This window comes from Pseudophryne corroboree, unplaced genomic scaffold (genome assembly GCF_028390025.1).
Source record: "Pseudophryne corroboree isolate aPseCor3 unplaced genomic scaffold, aPseCor3.hap2 scaffold_500, whole genome shotgun sequence".
Taxonomy (NCBI): Eukaryota; Metazoa; Chordata; class Amphibia; order Anura; family Myobatrachidae; genus Pseudophryne; species Pseudophryne corroboree.
The window spans coordinates 151682-169413 of NW_026970106.1; the positions used below are offsets into that span (position 1 = coordinate 151682).

Sequence of the window (17732 nt, forward strand, 5' to 3'; positions counted from 1 at the left end):
TTAGAATAAATGCCGTGCAGCTGCCTTGCTGCACGGCCAGAGAGCAGGTGAATATCTTAATTTCCTAAAGCCTAGCAACGGGGAACGCGGTCCGCCAGTGGCGTCCCCGTTGCTAGGGTCCGTGCGGCTCAGCGCGCCCGGCGTCTAGCGTTGCTAGGGAGCCGGCGGCTGTACGTGCACGGCGTCTCTAGTTGCTAGGCGCCGGGCCGCGCAGACCATCAAGCGGACCCTGGCGCCTAACAGTATGACTCCCAAAAACAACAACCGCGTCATTGGGACCAACTGCGATTTTGGCAAGTTTAGGAGCCAACCATGTTGTTGAAGAACTGTCAGGGAGAGTGCAATGTTTTGCACCAACTGGTCCCTGGATCTCGCCTTTATCAGGAGATCATCCAAGTACGGGATAATTGTGACTCCTTGCTTGCGAAGGAGAACCATAATTTCCGCCATCACCCTGGTGAAAATCCTCGGAGCCGTGGACAGACCAAACGGCAATGTCTGAAATTGGTAATGACAATCCTGAATTGCAAACCTTAGGTAGCTTGAGGCAGTGGCTAAATGGGAACATGTAAGTAGGCATCCTTTATGTCTACCAAAACCATGAAATCTCCGTCCTCCGGACTGGAGATCACTGCCCTGAGAAATTCCATCTTGAAATTGAATTTCTTTAGGAAGAAATTGAGGGATTTCAGATTTAAGATTGGTCTGACTGAGCCGTCCGGCTTCGGGACCACGAAGAGGCTTGAATAAAAACCTTCTCCCTGCTGAATAAGGCCAATTTGAACAATCGGTGAGGGGGAACGTCTTGAAACCCCAGTTTGTACCCTTGGGACACTATTTGTAAAACCCACGAGTCCAGGTCCGAATGAATCCAGAACTGACTGAAGAGTTTTAGACGTGCCCCCACTGGTGTGGGCTCCTGCAAGAAAGCCCCAGTGTCATGCAGTGGATTTGGCAGAAGCAGAGGACAATCTCTGGTCCTGCGATCTTGAAGAGGCTACAGACCTCTTCCTTTTCCTTCCTCTACCTGCAAAGAAAGGGGAATCTAAACTTCTTGCATATCTATTGGGCCAAAATGACTGCGGTAGATAATGATGCGTCTTCATCCGTTGACAGGGAACATAGGGCAAGAAGGTTGACTTACCATTGAAATGAGGATGCATCTTGCTGCCTTTCCAATGAAGAAAGTTTAATTTAGTAATAGGTGAAAAACCATCCTTACAAAGGTGTTAATCAGAGACTTGGCTTTGTGGACACTTTTCAGAGAACAAATTTGTTAGCATAAAAATAAAGCCAGAAAATGAAGAGCTGTTTAATCACTCAATTGGATTTTTCTGCCAGCATATTTTTTTTCTCTGCAACCCACTGCTAAATTGTGCTTCCTAGCTGTTTTTATAAAATCACTGAATCAAATCTAACTCTGATTACATCAGAGAAGGCCAGGTACCCTACACCATAACAGGGAGTTTGAAATTTTGACTTGTCTACTTAAAGTTCACCAAAATCTGATAACAAGGTCAATTAGGTCCCTGGGTGGGATTGAACCACCAACCTTATGGTTAATAGCCGTACATACTAACTGATTGCGCCACAGAGACACTTTGCGAAAGTCCATACTGACAAAGGCTAATAAGCATTCATCTAAAACGTTTCCTAGAAAAACTTTAAAAAGTCAATAATCTGGAGAGTTTTTGTAAGATGTTTCTTCCATCAACCAACGAAGAAACACATTGGTACTTTCCCATGATGAGTGAGTGCTTCAGGATCTCTTGCACTTACATGTGCAGCAGAGTACTGCAATGGAAGCATGCTGGGCCCATAACCCAGAGGTAGGCAGATTGAAACTATCCTCTGCTATATGCATTTTTTTTTGTTAATTAAAGTAATCCAAAACTGGGATTGATATTTTGTCTCTTTTATTTTTACTTAAAGTACAATAACTTTTACCATTTTAATTTGTTTTAATAGTATATTGACAGTATTGTTTTCTTTCAAAAATCCACTTCATTTTCTTTACCCTATTATTAAAATGGTAATTGACAAAAACAAACTACATTGTCACCAGAAGAGCAATACAAAATGTACAAGTGATATATTAAAATCATCTTTCCAGCTTGAATTTCAATGATGCATTGGGTCAACAATTTTGTGAGAAACATCTTCACCCTTAAATAAAGATTTTCTTAATTCCTTACCTGTGTGCTAATTAGATATCACCTTGTTTTCACATTAAACAGACTTCCACATGAGAAAGCAGCAAGGATGCAGTGGCGTTAATGTTTCCTGGTGTCAACCTGTATTATTTCAGTAGACATTGAAATGAGGATACATCTTGCTGCCTTTCCAATGAAGCAAGTTTAATTTAGTAATAGGTGAAAAACCATCCCTACAAAGGTGTTAATCAGAGACTTGGCTTTGTGGACACTTTTCAGAGAACAAATTTGTTAGCATAAAAATAAAGCCAGAAAATGAAGAGCTGTTTAGTCACGCAATTTGATTTTTTTGCCAGCATATTTCTTTTTCTCTGCATCCCACTGCTAAATTGTGCTTCCTAGATGTTTTTATAAAATCACTGAATCAAATCTAACTCTGATTACATCAGAGAAGGCCAGGTACCCTACACCATAACAGGGGGTATGAAATTTGACTTGTCTACTTAAAGATCACCAAAATCTGATAACAAGGTCAAGTACGTCCCTGGGTGGAATTGAACCACCAACCTTTTGATTAATAGCCGTACACACTAACTGATTGCGCCACAGAGACACTTTGCAAAAGTCCATACTGACAAATGCTAATAAGCATTCATCTAAAACGTTTCCTAGAAAAACTTAAAAAAGTCAATAATCTGGAGAGTTTTTGTAAGATGTTTCTTCTATCAACCAATGAAGAAACACATTGGTACTTTCCCATGATGAGTGAGTGCTTCAGGATCTCTTGCACTTACATGTGCAGCAGAGTACAGCAATGGAAGCATGCTGGGCCCATAACCCAGAGGTAGGCAGATTGAAACTATCCTCTGCTATATGCATTTTTTTGTTTGTTAATTAAAGTAATCCAAAACTGGGATTGATATTTTGGCTCTTTTATTTTTACTTAAAGTACAATAACTTTTACCATTTTAATTTGTTTTAATAGTATATTGACAGTATTGTTTTCTTTCAAAAATCCACTTAATTTTCTTTACCCTATTATTAAAATGGTAATTGACAAAAACAAACTACATTGTCACCAGAAGAGCAATACAAAATGTACAAGTGATATATTAAAATCATCTTTCCAGCTTGAATTTCAATGATGCATTGGGGCAACGATTTTGTGAGAAACATCTTCACCCTTAAATAAAGATTTTCTTAATTCCTTACCTGTGTGCTAATTAGATATCACCTTGTTTTCACATTAAACAGACTTCCACATGAGAAAGCAGCAAGGATGCAGTGGCGTTAATGTTTCCTGGTGTCAACCTGTATTATTTCAGTAGACATTGAAATGAGGATGCATCTTGCTGCCTTTCCAATGAAGCAAGTTTAATTTAGTAATAGGTGAAAAACCATCCTTACAAAGGTGTTAATCAGAGACTTGGCTTTGTGGACACTTTTCAGAGAACAAATTTGTTAGCATAAAAATAAAGCCAGAAAATAAAGAGCTGTTTAATCACTCAATTGGATTTTTCTGCCAGCATATTTTTTTTCTCTGCAAACCACTGCTAAATTGTGCTTCCTAGCTGTTTTTATAAAATCACTGAATCAAATCTAACTCTGATTACATCAGAGAAGGCCAGGTACCCTACACCATAACAGGGGGTTTGAAATTTTGACTTGTCTACTTAAAAATCACCAAAATCTGATAACAAGGTCAATTAGGTCCCTGGGTGGGATTGAACCACCAACCTTTTGGTTAATAGCCGTACATACTAACTGATTGCGCCACAGAGACACTTTGCAAAAGTACATACTGACAAAGGCTAATAAGCATTCATCTAAAACGTTTCCTAGAAAAACTTTAAAAAGTCAATAATCTGGAGAGTTTTTGTAAGATGTTTCTTCCATCAACCAACGAAGAAACACATTGGTACTTTCCCATGATGAGTGAGTGCTTCAGGATCTCTTGCACTTACATGTGCAGCAGAGTACAGCAATGGAAGCATGCTGGGCCCATAACCCAGAGGTAGGCAGATTGAAACTATCTTCTGCTATATGCATTTTTTTTTGTTAATTAAAGTAATCCAAAACTGGGATTGATATTTTGGCTCTTTTATTTTTACTTAAAGTACAACAACTTTTACCATTTTAATTTGTTTTAATAGTATATTGACAGTATTGTTTTCTTTCAAAAATCCACTTCATTTTCTTTACCCTATTATTAAAATGGTAATTGACAAAAACAAACTACATTGTCACCAGAAGAGCAATACAAAATGTACAAGTGATATATTAAAATCATCTTTCCAGCTTGAATTTCAATGATGCATTGGGGCAACGATTTTGTGAGAAACATCTTCACCCTTAAATAAAGATTTTCTTAATTCCTTACCTGTGTGCTAATTAGATATCACCTTGTTTTCATATTAAACAGACTTCCACATGAGAAAGCAGCAAGGATGCAGTGGCGTTAATGTTTCCTGGTGTCAACTTGTATTATTTCAGTAGACATTGAAATGAGGATGCATCTTGCTGCCTTTCCAATGAAGCAAGTTTAATTTAGTAATAGGTGAAAAACCATCCTTACAAAGGTGTTAATCAGAGACTTGGCTTTGTGGACACTTTTCAGAGAACAAATTTGTTAGCATAAAAATAAAGCCAGAAAATGAAGAGCTGTTTAATCACTCAATTGGATTTTTCTGCCAGCATATTTTTTTTCTCTGCAACCCACTGCTAAATTGTGCTTCCTAGCTGTTTTTATAAAATCACTGAATCAAATCTAACTCTGATTACATCAGAGAAGGCCAGGTACCCTACACCGTAACAGGGGGTTTGAAATTTTGACTTGTCTACTTAAAGATCACCAAAATCTGATAACAAGGGAAATTAGGTCCCTGGGTGGGATTGAACCACCAACCTTATGGTTAATAGCCGTACATACTAACTGATTGCGCCACAGAGACATTTTGCAAAAGTCCATACTGACAAAGGCTAATAAGCATTCATCTAAAACGTTTCCTAGAAAAACTTTAAAAAGTCAATAATCTGGAGAGTTTTTGTAAGATGTTTCTTCCATCAACCAACGAAGAAACACATTGGTACTTTCCCATGATGAGTGAGTGCTTCAGGATCTCTTGCACTTACATGTGCAGCAGAGTACTGCAATGGAAGCATGATGGGCCCATAACCCAGAGGTAGGCAGATTGAAACTATCCTCTGCTATATGCATTTTTTTTTGTTAATTAAAGTAATCCAAAACTGGGATTGATATTTTGTCTCTTTTATTTTTACTTAAAGTACAATAACTTTTACCATTTTAATTTGTTTTAATAGTATATTGACAGTATTGTTTTCTTTCAAAAATCCACTTCATTTTCTTTACCCTATTATTAAAATGGTAATTTACAAAAACAAACTACATTGTCACCAGAAGAGCAATACAAAATGTACAAGTGATATATTAAAATCATCTTTCCAGCTTGAATTTCAATGATGCATTGGGTCAACAAATTTGTGAGAAACATCTTCACCCTTAAATAAAGATTTTCTTAATTCCTTACCTGTGTGCTAATTAGATATCACCTTGTTTTCACATTAAACAGACTTCCACATGAGAAAGCAGCAAGGAAGCAGTGGCGTTAATGTTTCCTGGTGTCAACTTGTATTATTTCAGTAGACATTGAAATGAGGATGCATCTTGCTGCCTTTCCAATGAAGCAAGTTTAATTTAGTAATAGGTGAAAAACCATCCTTACAAAGGTGTTAATCAGAGACTTGGCTTTGTGGACACTTTTCAGAGAACAAATTTGTTAGCATAAAAATAAAGCCAGAAAATGAAGAGCTGTTTAATCACTCGATTGGATTTTTCTGCCAGCATATTTTTTTTCTCTGCAACCCACTGCTAAATTGTGCTTCCTAGCTGTTTTTTTTATAAAATCACTGAATCAAATCTAACTCTGATTACATCAGAGAAGGCCATGTACCCTACACCATAAGAGGGGGTTTGAAATTTTGACTTGTCTACTTAAATATCACCAAAATCTGATCACAAGTTTAATTAGGTCCCTGGGTGGGATTGAACCACCAACCTTTCGGTTAATAGCCGAACACACTAACCGATTGCGCCACAGAGACACTTTGCAAAAAGTGCCTACTGACAAAGGCTAATAAGCATACATCTAGAACGTTTCCTAGAAAAACATTAAAAAATCAATAATCTGGAGAGTTTTTGTAAGATGTTTCTTCCATCAACTAACGAATAAACACATTGGTACTTTCCCATGATGAGTGAGTGCTTCAGGATCTCTTGCACTTACATGTGCAGCAGAGTACTGCAATGGAAGCATGCTGGACCCATAACCCAGAGGTAGGCAGATTGAAACTATCCTTTGCTATATGCATTTTTTTTGTTAATTTAAGTAATCAAAACTGGGATTGATATTTTTGCTCTTTTATTTTTACTTAAAGTACAATAACTTTTACCATTTTAATTTGTTTTAATAGTATATTGACAGTATAGTTTTCTTTCAAAAATCCACTTAATTTTCTTTACCCTGTTATTAAAATGGTAATTGACAAAAAAAACTACATTGTCACCAGAAGAGCAATACAAAATGTACAAGTGATATATTAAAATCATCTTTCCAGCTTGAATTTCAATGATGCATTGGGGCAACAATTTTGTGAGAAACATCTTCACCCTTAAATAAAGATTTTCGTAATTCCTTACCTGTGTGCTAATTAGATATCACCTTGTTTTCACATTAAACAGACTTCCACATGAGAAAGCAGCAAGGATGCAGTGGCGTTAATGTTTCCTGGTGTCAACCTGTATTATTTCAGTAGACATTGAAATGAGGATGCATCTTGCTGCCTTTCCAATGAAGCAAGTTTAATTTAGTAATAGGTGAAAAACCATCCCTACAAAGGTGTTAATCAGAGACTTGGCTTTGTGGACACTTTTCAGAGAACAAATTTGTTAGCATAAAAATAAAGCAAGAAAATTAAGAGCTGTTTAATCACTCAATTGGATTTTTATGCCAGCATATTTTTTTTCTCTGCAAACCACTGCTAAATTGTGCTTCCTAGCTGTTTTTATAAAATCACTGAATCAAATCTAACTCTGATTACATCAGAGAAGGCCAGGTACCCTACACAATAAGAGGGGGTTTGAAATTTTGACTTGTCTACTTAAATATCACCAAAATCTGATAACAAGGTCAATTACGTCCCTGGGTGGGATTGAACCACCAACCTTTTGGTTAATAGCCGTACACACTAACTGATTGCGCCACAGAGACACTTTGCAAAAGTACATACTGACAAAGGCTAATAAGCATACATCTAGAACGTTTCCTAGAAAAACATTAAAAAATCAATAATCTGGAGAGTTTTTGTAAGATGTTTCTTCCATCAACTAACGAATAAACACATTGGTACTTTCCCATGATGAGTGAGTGCTTCAGGATCTCTTGCACTTACATGTGCAGCAGAGTACTGCAATGGAAGCATGCTGGACCCATAACCCAGAGGTAGGCAGATTGAAACTATCCTTTGCTATATGCATTTTTTTTGTTAATTTAAGTAATCAAAACTGGGATTGATATTTTTGCTCTTTTATTTTTACTTAAAGTACAATAACTTTTACCATTTTAATTTGTTTTAATAGTATATTGACAGTATAGTTTTCTTTCAAAAATCCACTTAATTTTCTTTACCCTGTTATTAAAATGGTAATTGACAAAAAAAACTACATTGTCACCAGAAGAGCAATACAAAATGTACAAGTGATATATTAAAATCATCTTTCCAGCTTGAATTTCAATGATGCATTGGGGCAACAATTTTGTGAGAAACATCTTCACCCTTAAATAAAGATTTTCGTAATTCCTTACCTGTGTGCTAATTAGATATCACCTTGTTTTCACATTAAACAGACTTCCACATGAGAAAGCAGCAAGGATGCAGTGGCGTTAATGTTTCCTGGTGTCAACCTGTATTATTTCAGTAGACATTGAAATGAGGATGCATCTTGCTGCCTTTCCAATGAAGCAAGTTTAATTTAGTAATAGGTGAAAAACCATCCCTACAAAGGTGTTAATCAGAGACTTGGCTTTGTGGACACTTTTCAGAGAACAAATTTGTTAGCATAAAAATAAAGCAAGAAAATTAAGAGCTGTTTAATCACTCAATTGGATTTTTATGCCAGCATATTTTTTTTCTCTGCAAACCACTGCTAAATTGTGCTTCCTAGCTGTTTTTATAAAATCACTGAATCAAATCTAACTCTGATTACATCAGAGAAGGCCAGGTACCCTACACAATAAGAGGGGGTTTGAAATTTTGACTTGTCTACTTAAATATCACCAAAATCTGATAACAAGGTCAATTACGTCCCTGGGTGGGATTGAACCACCAACCTTTTGGTTAATAGCCGTACACACTAACTGATTGCGCCACAGAGACACTTTGCAAAAGTACATACTGACAAAGGCTAATAAGCATTCATCTAAAACGTTTCCTAGAAAAACGTAATAAAGTCAATAATCTGGAGAGTTTTTGTAAGATGTTTCTTCTATCAACCAACGAAGAAACACATTGGTACTTTCCCATGATGAGTGAGTGCTTCAGGATCTCTTGCACTTACATGTGCAGCAGAGTACAGCAATGGAAGCATGCTGGGCCCATAACCCAGAGGTAGGCAGATTGAAACTATCCTCTGCTATATGCATTTTTTTGTTTGTTAATTAAAGTATTCCAAAACTGGGATTGATATTTTGGCTCTTTTATTTTTACTTAAAGTACAATAACTTTTACCATTTTAATTTGTTTTAATAGTATATTGACAGTATTGTTTTCTTTCAAAAATCCACTTCATTTTCTTTACCCTATTATTAAAATGGTAATTGACAAAAACAAACTACATTGTCACCAGAAGAGCAATACAAACTGTACAAGTGATATATTAAAATCATCTTTCCAGCTTGAATTTCAATGATGCATTGGGGCAATGATTTTGTGAGAAACATCTTCACCCTTAAATAAAGATTTTCTTAATTCCTTACCTGTGTGCTAATTAGATATCACCTTGTTTTCACATTAAACAGACTTCCACATGAGAAAGCAGCAAGGATGCAGTGGCGTTAATGTTTCCTGGTGTCAACCTGTATTATTTCAGTAGACATTGAAATGAGGATGCATCTTGCTGCCTTTCCAATGAAGCAAGTTTAATTTAGTAATAGGTGAAAAACCATCCTTACAAAGGTGTTAATCAGAGACTTGGCTTTGTGGACACTTTTCAGAGAACAAATTTGTTAGCATAAAAATAAAGCCAGAAAATAAAGAGCTGTTTAATCACTCAATTGGATTTTTCTGCCAGCATATTTTTTTTCTCTGCAACCCACTGCTAAATTGTGCTTCCTAGCTTTTTTTATAAAATCACTGAATCAAATCTAACTCTGATAACATCAGAGAAGGCCAGGTACCCTACACAATAACAGGGGGTATGAAATTTGACTTGTCTACTTAAAGTTCACCAAAATCTGATAACAAGGTCAATTAGGTCCCTGGGTGGGATTGAACCACCAACCTTATGGTTAATAGCCGTACATACTAACTGATTGCGCCACAGAGACACTTTGCAAAAGTCCATACTGACAAAGGCTAATAAGCATTCATCTAAAATGTTTCCTAGAAAAACTTTAAAAAGTCAATAATCTGGAGAGTTTTTGTAAGATGTTTCTTCCATCAACCAACGAAGAAACACATTGGTACTTTCCCATGATGAGTGAGTGCTTCAGGATCTCTTGCACTTACATGTGCAGCAGAGTACTGCAATGGAAGCATGCTGGGCCCATAACCCAGAGGTAGGCAGATTGAAACTATCCTCTGCTATATGCATTTTTTTTTGTTAATTAAAGTAATCCAAAACTGGGATTGATATTTTGTCTCTTTTATTTTTACTTAAAGTACAATAACTTTTACCATTTTAATTTGTTTTAATAGTATATTGACAGTATTGTTTTCTTTCAAAAATCCACTTCATTTTCTTTACCCTATTATTAAAATGGTAATTGACAAAAACAAACTACATTGTCACCAGAAGAGCAATACAAAATGTACAAGTGATATATTAAAATCATCTTTCCAGCTTGAATTTCAATGATGCATTGGGTCAACAATTTTGTGAGAAACATCTTCACCCTTAAATAAAGATTTTCTTAATTCCTTACCTGTGTGCTAATTAGATATCACCTTGTTTTCACATTAAACAGACTTCCACATGAGAAAGCAGCAAGGATGCAGTGGCGTTAATGTTTCCTGGTGTCAACCTGTATTATTTCAGTAGACATTGAAATGAGGATACATCTTGCTGCCTTTCCAATGAAGCAAGTTTAATTTAGTAATAGGTGAAAAACCATCCCTACAAAGGTGTTAATCAGAGACTTGGCTTTGTGGACACTTTTCAGAGAACAAATTTGTTAGCATAAAAATAAAGCCAGAAAATGAAGAGCTGTTTAATCACGCAATTTGATTTTTTTGCCAGCATATTTCTTTTTCTCTGCAACCCACTGCTAAATTGTGCTTCCTAGATGTTTTTATAAAATCACTTAATCAAATCTAACTCTGATTACATCAGAGAAGGCCAGGTACCCTACACCATAACAGGGGGTATGAAATTTGACTTGTCTACTTAAAGATCACCAAAATCTGATAACAAGGTCAAGTACGTCCCTGGGTGGGATTGAACCACCAACCTTTTGGTTAATAGCCGTACACACTAACTGATTGCGCCACAGAGACACTTTGCAAAAGTACATACTGACAAATGCTAATAAGCATTCATCTAAAACGTTTCCTAGAAAAACTTAAAAAAGTCAATAATCTGGAGAGTTTTTGTAAGATGTTTCTTCTATCAACCAACGAAGAAACACATTGGTACTTTCCCATGATGAGTGAGTGCTTCAGGATCTCTTGCACTTACATGTGCAGCAGAGTACAGCAATGGAAGCATGCTGGGCCCATAACCCAGAAGTAGGCAGATTGAAACTATCCTCTGCTATATGCATTTTTTTGTTTGTTAATTAAAGTAATCCAAAACTGGGATTGATATTTTGGCTCTTTTATTTTTACTTAAAGTACAATAACTTTTACCATTTTAATTTGTTTTAATAGTATATTGACAGTATTGTTTTCTTTCAAAAATCCACTTAATTTTCTTTACCCTATTATTAAAATGGTAATTGACAAAAACAAACTACATTGTCACCAGAAGAGCAATACAAAATGTACAAGTGATATATTAAAATCATCTTTCCAGCTTGAATTTCAATGATGCATTGGGGCAACGATTTTGTGAGAAACATCTTCACCGTTAAATAAAGATTTTCTTAATTCCTTACCTGTGTGCTAATTAGATATCACCTTGTTTTCACATTAAACAGACTTCCACATGAGAAAGCAGCAAGGATGCAGTGGCGTTAATGTTTCCTGGTGTCAACCTGTATTATTTCAGTAGACATTGAAATGAGGATGCATCTTGCTGCCTTTCCAATGAAGCAAGTTTAATTTAGTAATAGGTGAAAAAACATCCTTACAAAGGTGTTAATCAGAGACTTGGCTTTGTGGACACTTTTCAGAGAACAAATTTGTTAGCATAAAAATAAAGCCAGAAAATAAAGAGCTGTTTAATCACTCAATTGGATTTTTCTGCCAGCATATTTTTTTTCTCTGCAAACCACTGCTAAATTGTGCTTCCTAGCTGTTTTTATAAAATCACTGAATCAAATCTAACTCTGATTACATCAGAGAAGGCCAGGTACCCTACACCATAACAGGGGGTTTGAAATTTTGACTTGTCTACTTAAAAATCACCAAAATCTGATAACAAGGTCAATTAGGTCCCTGGGTGGGATTGAACCACCAACCTTTTGGTTAATAGCCGTACATACTAACTGATTGCGCCACAGAGACACTTTGCAAAAGTACATACTGACAAAGGCTAATAAGCATTCATCTAAAACGTTTCCTAGAAAAACTTTAAAAAGTCAATAATCTGGAGAGTTTTTGTAAGATGTTTCTTCCATCAACCAACGAAGAAACACATTGGTACTTTCCCATGATGAGTGAGTGCTTCAGGATCTCTTGCACTTACATGTGCAGCAGAGTACAGCAATGGAAGCATGCTGGGCCCATAACCCAGAGGTAGGCAGATTGAAACTATCTTCTGCTATATGCATTTTTTTTTGTTAATTAAAGTAATCCAAAACTGGGATTGATATTTTGTCTCTTTTATTTTTACTTAAAGTACAATAACTTTTACCATTTTAATTTGTTTTAATAGTATATTGACAGTATTGTTTTCTTTCAAAAATCCACTTCATTTTCTTTACCCTATTATTAAAATGGTAATTGACAAAAACAAACTACATTGTCACCAGAAGAGCAATACAAAATGTACAAGTGATATATTAAAATCATCTTTCCAGCTTGAATTTCAATGATGCATTGGGGCAACGATTTTGTGAGAAACATCTTCACCCTTAAATAAAGATTTTCTTAATTCCTTACCTGTGTGCTAATTAGATATCACCTTGATTTCATATTAAACAGACTTCCACATGAGAAAGCAGCAAGGATGCAGTGGCGTTAATGTTTCCTGGTGTCAACTTGTATTATTTCAGTAGACATTGAAATGAGGATGCATCTTGCTGCCTTTCCAATGAAGCAAGTTTAATTTAGTAATAGGTGAAAAACCATCCTTACAAAGGTGTTAATCAGAGACTTGGCTTTGTGGACACTTTTCAGAGAACAAATTTGTTAGCATAAAAATAAAGCCAGAAAATGAAGAGCTGTTTAATCACTCAATTGGATTTTTCTGCCAGCATATTTTTTTTCTCTGCAACCCACTGCTAAATTGTGCTTCCTAGCTGTTTTTATAAAATCACTGAATCAAATCTAACTCTGATTACATCAGAGAAGGCCAGGTACCCTACACCGTAACAGGGGGTTTGAAATTTTGACTTGTCTACTTAAAGATCACCAAAATCTGATAACAAGGGAAATTAGGTCCCTGGGTGGGATTGAACCACCAACCTTTCGGTTAATAGCCAAACACACTAACCGATTGCGCCACAGAGACACTTTGCAAAAAGTGCCTACTGACAAAGGCTAATAAGCATACATCTGGAACGTTTCCTAGAAAAACATTAAAAAATCAATAATCTGGAGAGTTTTTGTAAGATGTTTCTTCCATCAACTAACGAATAAACACATTGGTACTTTCCCATGATGAGTGAGTGCTTCAGGATCTCTTGCACTTACATGTGCAGCAGAGTACTGCAATGGAAGCATGCTGGACCCATAACCCAGAGGTAGGCAGATTGAAACTATCCTTTGCTATATGCATTTTTTTTGTTAATTTAAGTAATCAAAACTGGGATTGATATTTTTGCTCTTTTATTTTTACTTTAAGTACAATAACTTTTACCATTTTAATTTGTTTTAATAGTATATTGACAGTATAGTTTTCTTTCAAAAATCCACTTAATTTTCTTTACCCTGTTATTAAAATGGTAATTGACAAAAAAAACTACATTGTCACCAGAAGAGCAATACAAAATGTACAAGTGATATATTAAAATCATCTTTCCAGCTTGAATTTCAATGATGCATTGGGGCAACAATTTTGTGAGAAACATCTTCACCCTTAAATAAAGATTTTCGTAATTCCTTACCTGTGTGCTAATTAGATATCACCTTGTTTTCACATTAAACAGACTTCCACATGAGAAAGCAGCAAGGATGCAGTGGCGTTAATGTTTCCTGGTGTCAACCTGTATTATTTCAGTAGACATTGAAATGAGGATGCATCTTGCTGCCTTTCCAATGAAGCAAGTTTAATTTAGTAATAGGTGAAAAACCATCCCTACAAAGGTGTTAATCAGAGACTTGGCTTTGTGGACACTTTTCAGAGAACAAATTTGTTAGCATAAAAATAAAGCAAGAAAATTAAGAGCTGTTTAATCACTCAATTGGATTTTCTGCCAGCATATTTTTTTTCTCTGCAAACCACTGCTAAATTGTGCTTCCTAGCTGTTTTTATAAAATCACTGAATCAAATCTAACTCTGATTACATCAGAGAAGGCCAGGTACCCTACACAATAAGAGGGGGTTTGAAATTTTGACTTGTCTTCTTAAATATCACCAAAATCTGATAACAAGGTCAATTACGTCCCTGGGTGGGATTGAACCACCAACCTTTTGGTTAATAGCCGTACACACTAACTGATTGCGCCACAGAGACACTTTGCAAACAGTACATACTGACAAAGGCTAATAAGCATTCATCTAAAACGTTTCCTAGAAAAACTTAATAAAGTCAATAATCTGGAGAGTTTTTGTAAGATGTTTCTTCTATCAACCAACGAAGAAACACATTGGTACTTTCCCATGATGAGTGAGTGCTTCAGGATCTCTTGCACTTACATGTGCAGCAGAGTACAGCAATGGAAGCATGCTGGGCCCATAACCCAGAGGTAGGCAGATTGAAACTATCCTCTGCTATATGCATTTTTTTGTTTGTTAATTAAAGTATTCCAAAACTGGGATTGATATTTTGGCTCTTTTATTTTTACTTTAAGTACAATAACTTTTACCATTTTAATTTGTTTTAATAGTATATTGACAGTATTGTTTTCTTTCAAAAATCCACTTCATTTTCTTTACCCTATTATTAAAATGGTAATTGACAAAAACAAACTACATTGTCACCAGAAGAGCAATACAAAATGTACAAGTGATATATTAAAATCATCTTTCCAGCTTGAATTTCAATGATGCATTGGGGCAACGATTTTGTGAGAAACATCTTCACCCTTAAATAAAGATTTTCTTAATTCCTTACCTGTGTGCTAATTAGATATCACCTTGTTTTCATATTAAACAGACTTCCACATGAGAAAACAGCAAGGATGCAGTGGCGTTAATGTTTCCTGGTGTCAACTTGTATTATTTCAGTAGACATTGAAATGAGGATGCATCTTGCTGCCTTTCCAATGAAGCAAGTTTAATTTAGTAATAGGTGAAAAACCATCCTTACAAAGGTGTTAATCAGAGACTTGGCTTTGTGGACACTTTTCAGAGAACAAATTTGTTAGCATAAAAATAAAGCCAGAAAATGAAGAGCTGTTTAATCACTCAATTGGATTTTTCTGCCAGCATATTTTTTTTCTCTGCAACCCACTGCTAAATTGTGCTTCCTAGCTGTTTTTATAAAATCACTGAATCAAATCTAACTCTGATTACATCAGAGAAGGCCAGGTACCCTACACCGTAACAGGGGGTTTGAAATTTTGACTTGTCTACTTAAAGATCACCAAAATCTGATAACAAGGGAAATTAGGTCCCTGGGTGGGATTGAACCACCAACCTTATGGTTAATAGCCGTACATACTAACTGATTGCGCCACAGAGACATTTTGCAAAAGTCCATACTGACAAAGGCTAATAAGCATTCATCTAAAACGTTTCCTAGAAAAACTTTAAAAAGTCAATAATCTGGAGAGTTTTTGTAAGATGTTTCTTCCATCAACCAACGAAGAAACACATTGGTACTTTCCCATGATGAGTGAGTGCTTCAGGATCTCTTGCACTTACATGTGCAGCAGAGTACTGCAATGGAAGCATGATAGGCCCATAACCCAGAGGTAGGCAGATTGAAACTATCCTCTGCTATATGCATTTTTTTTTGTTAATTAAAGTAATCCAAAACAGGGATTGATATTTTGTCTCTTTTATTTTTACTTAAAGTACAATAACTTTTACCATTTTAATTTGTTTTAATAGTATATTGACAGTATTGTTTTCTTTCAAAAATCCACTTCATTTTCTTTACCCTATTATTAAAATGGTAATTGACAAAAACAAACTACATTGTCACCAGAAGAGCAATACAAAATGTACAAGTGATATATTAAAATCATCTTTCCAGCTTGAATTTCAATGATGCATTGGGTCAACAAATTTGTGAGAAACATCTTCACCCTTAAATAAAGATTTTCTTAATTCCTTACCTGTGTGCTAATTAGATATCACCTTGTTTTCACATTAAACAGACTTCCACATGAGAAAGCAGCAAGGAAGCAGTGGCGTTAATGTTTCCTGGTGTCAACTTGTATTATTTCAGTAGACATTGAAATGAGGATGCATCTTGCTGCCTTTCCAATGAAGCAAGTTTAATTTAGTAATAGGTGAAAAACCATCCTTACAAAGGTGTTAATCAGAGACTTGGCTTTGTGGACACTTTTCAGAGAACAAATTTGTTAGCATAAAAATAAAGCCAGAAAATGAAGAGCTGTTTAATCACTCAATTGGATTTTTCTGCCAGCATATTTTTTTTCTCTGCAACCCACTGCTAAATTGTGCTTCCTAGCTGTTTTTTTTATAAAATCACTGAATCAAATCTAACTCTGATTACATCAGAGAAGGCCATGTACCCTACACCATAAGAGGGGGTTTGAAATTTTGACTTGTCTACTTAAATATCACCAAAATCTGATCACAAGTTTAATTAGGTCCCTGGGTGGGATTGAACCACCAACCTTTCGGTTAATAGCCGAACACACTAACCGATTGCGCCACAGAGACACTTTGCGAAAAGTGCCTACTGACAAAGGCTAATAAGCATACATCTAGAACGTTTCCTAGAAAAACATTAAAAAATCAATAATCTGGAGAGTTTTTGTAAGATGTTTCTTCCATCAACTAACGAATAAACACATTGGTACTTTCCCATGATGAGTGAGTGCTTCAGGATCTCTTGCACTTACATGTGCAGCAGAGTACTGCAATGGAAGCATGCTGGACCCATAACCCAGAGGTAGGCAGATTGAAACTATCCTTTGCTATATGCATTTTTTTGTTAATTTAAGTAATCAAAACTGGGATTGATATTTTTGCTCTTTTATTTTTACTTAAAGTACAATAACTTTTACCATTTTAATTTGTTTTAATAGTATATTGACAGTATAGTTTTCTTTCAAAAATCCACTTAATTTTCTTTACCCTGTTATTAAAATGGTAATTGACAAAAAAAACTACATTGTCACCAGAAGAGCAATACAAAATGTACAAGTGATATATTAAAATCATCTTTCCAGCTTGAATTTCAATGATGCATTGGGGCAACAATTTTGTGAGAAACATCTTCAAGTAGTGGTGATCTTTAAGTAGACAAGTCAAATTTCATACCCCCTGTTATTGTGTAGGGTACCTGGCCTTCTCTGATGTTATCAGAGTTAGATTTGATTCAGTGATTTTATAAAAAAAGCTAGGAAGCACAATTTAGCAGTGGGTTGTAGAGAAAAAGAAATATGCTGGCAGAAAAATCCAATTGAGTGATTAAACAGCTCTTCATTTTCTGGCTTTATTTTTATGCTAACAAATTTGTTCTCTGAAAAGTGTCCACAAAGTAAAGTCTCTGATTAACACCTTTGTAGGGATGGTTTTTCACCTATTACTAAATTAAACTTGCTTCATTGGAAAGGCAGCAAGATGCATCCTCATTTCAATGTCTACTGAAATAATACAGG

At 35.6% G+C, this 17732-nt stretch overlaps 2 non-coding genes across 2 annotated transcripts; both read right to left on the minus strand.

The window, feature by feature from the left end:
- Nucleotides 1–6201: 6201 nt before the first annotated feature.
- TRNAN-AUU (transfer RNA asparagine (anticodon AUU)) lies at nt 6202–6275 on the minus strand. Its single transcript has one exon. It is a non-coding gene; the product is annotated as a tRNA-Asn (tRNA).
- Nucleotides 6276–16714: 10439 nt separating this feature from the next.
- On the minus strand, nt 16715–16788 carry TRNAN-AUU (transfer RNA asparagine (anticodon AUU)). The gene has a single exon. It is a non-coding gene; the product is annotated as a tRNA-Asn (tRNA).
- Nucleotides 16789–17732: the final 944 nt, after the last annotated feature.